We start from the raw sequence: 1,591 nt of genomic DNA, 5'->3' as shown, positions 1-1,591 counted from the left end.
TAAATTTATAATAATTTATATGTATTAAACACCTACTGCAACCAAGGCACTATTTTGATCACTTCACATATATAATTTTATTTTATACTCACAACTATATTTACCATATGATATCTGTTTGATAGATGAGAGAACTAGACTACAGAGATGCAAAATCAACTCCCAGTGTCAGACAGCTAATGAAGGATTTTAAGTCAGGTATCCTGAGTCTAGGGCTTTCACCTTCAAGCATACTGTGTTACACAGGAAGCAGCTAGTCCCTAAATAAATGGCCTGGCAAGTAGCATTTAGTACAGATGAGAAGCTTTGACCTTTGGACTAGCAAGCCCACAACAGTGTCCAGCCAGTGACCCCATATAAGCCATCAAGTGTGTGGTGGTGAGAACTGGATATGTCTGTGAAACCTTCCTGCTGATCAGTTACCCACCAATGCATTTCCTGAAGAATGTATACCAGTCTTTGACTACTACTCTGCCAGCGTTATGGTAGATGGAAAACTGGTTAATCTGAGTTTGTGAGATAGAGTTGATCAAGAACATTATCACAGATCAGGCCCCTAGACTATCCTCAAACAGGTGAATTCTTAATTTGCTTTGCCCCTGTGAGTCCAGCATCATTTAAAAGGTCCTTGTAAAGTGGTATCCTGAAGTGTAATGCCATTGTCCCAACACTCCCATTACCCTAGTGAGAGCTCGATCTTAGAGGTGATAAAAATATAACCAAGGTGCTGAAGGAGGAGCAAGTGACTCCTATCAATCATCTAACCACAGGGATCAGCCGTAGCTAAGGAGATTGGAGCTGTAAAACACCCAGAGTGCTCAGGGCTGTGAGTCCTCAAGACAGTGTTAGATGAAGCTGCCCCACGAGTCCTCTGCCCCCTCCCATCTAGAAGGGGAAAGGGAAAATGCCTGCCATTTTAAATACTGAAGCACCAGATTCCTTGCCCTCTCCTTAGAAGCTTTCTACACTTGACTCAAAAAATGTGAAGTCTTTGCATTTAGTGGCAAGTTTTTGTTACTGATTAGTTTTTCCATAAAACCATTTTAAACCAGTCAGTAATTTTAAAGTTTTGTTCATTTAAAGTGTAAGAATTCAAATTTTTACATTCTTTGAAAACCTTGCCCTAAAATGGTAAGCCTTCTTAAAAACTTATTTTTAATAGCGCCAATCCTGCCCAGATTGAATTGCCAAAATACTCTGCAACCTAAGTCACATTGGGTGCTAGTAACACTAAGCATTAAACTGTTTAAAGACCATTGTCTTGGGTCGGCCCTGTGGCGCACTCGGAAGAGTGCAGTGCTTGGGAGCTCAGCGGCGCTCCCGCAGTGGGTTCAGACCCTATATAGGGGTGGCCGGTGCACTCACTGGCTGAGCGTGGTGCGGACAACACCAAGCCAAGGGTTACGATCCCCTTACCGGTCACAAAAAAAGAAAGAAAGAAAGAAAATTGTAGATTCTGGTGGGAGGAAATGCAAACACTTTCTAACTAGTTTTCAGATATGTAAAGCAGAACAGATTTCTTAGTGAAATGTCTTTGTAACTTAAATAACAGAGAAAGAGAGTCTCTGAAAGAAAATATTTATTCAGGAAT

General features: G+C 41.1%; 1 pseudogene; it reads left to right on the top strand.

Moving 5' to 3' along the window:
- Positions 1 to 360: 360 nt before the first annotated feature.
- On the top strand, positions 361 to 920 carry LOC134381631 (ras-related C3 botulinum toxin substrate 1-like; annotated as a pseudogene).
- Positions 921 to 1,591: the final 671 nt, after the last annotated feature.

Source organism: Cynocephalus volans, chromosome 7, assembly GCF_027409185.1.
Source record: "Cynocephalus volans isolate mCynVol1 chromosome 7, mCynVol1.pri, whole genome shotgun sequence".
Lineage (NCBI taxonomy): Eukaryota > Metazoa > Chordata > Mammalia > Dermoptera > Cynocephalidae > Cynocephalus > Cynocephalus volans.
Note: the sequence above shows the minus strand (reverse complement) of the source record. Positions and strands in the feature narration are given on the sequence as shown.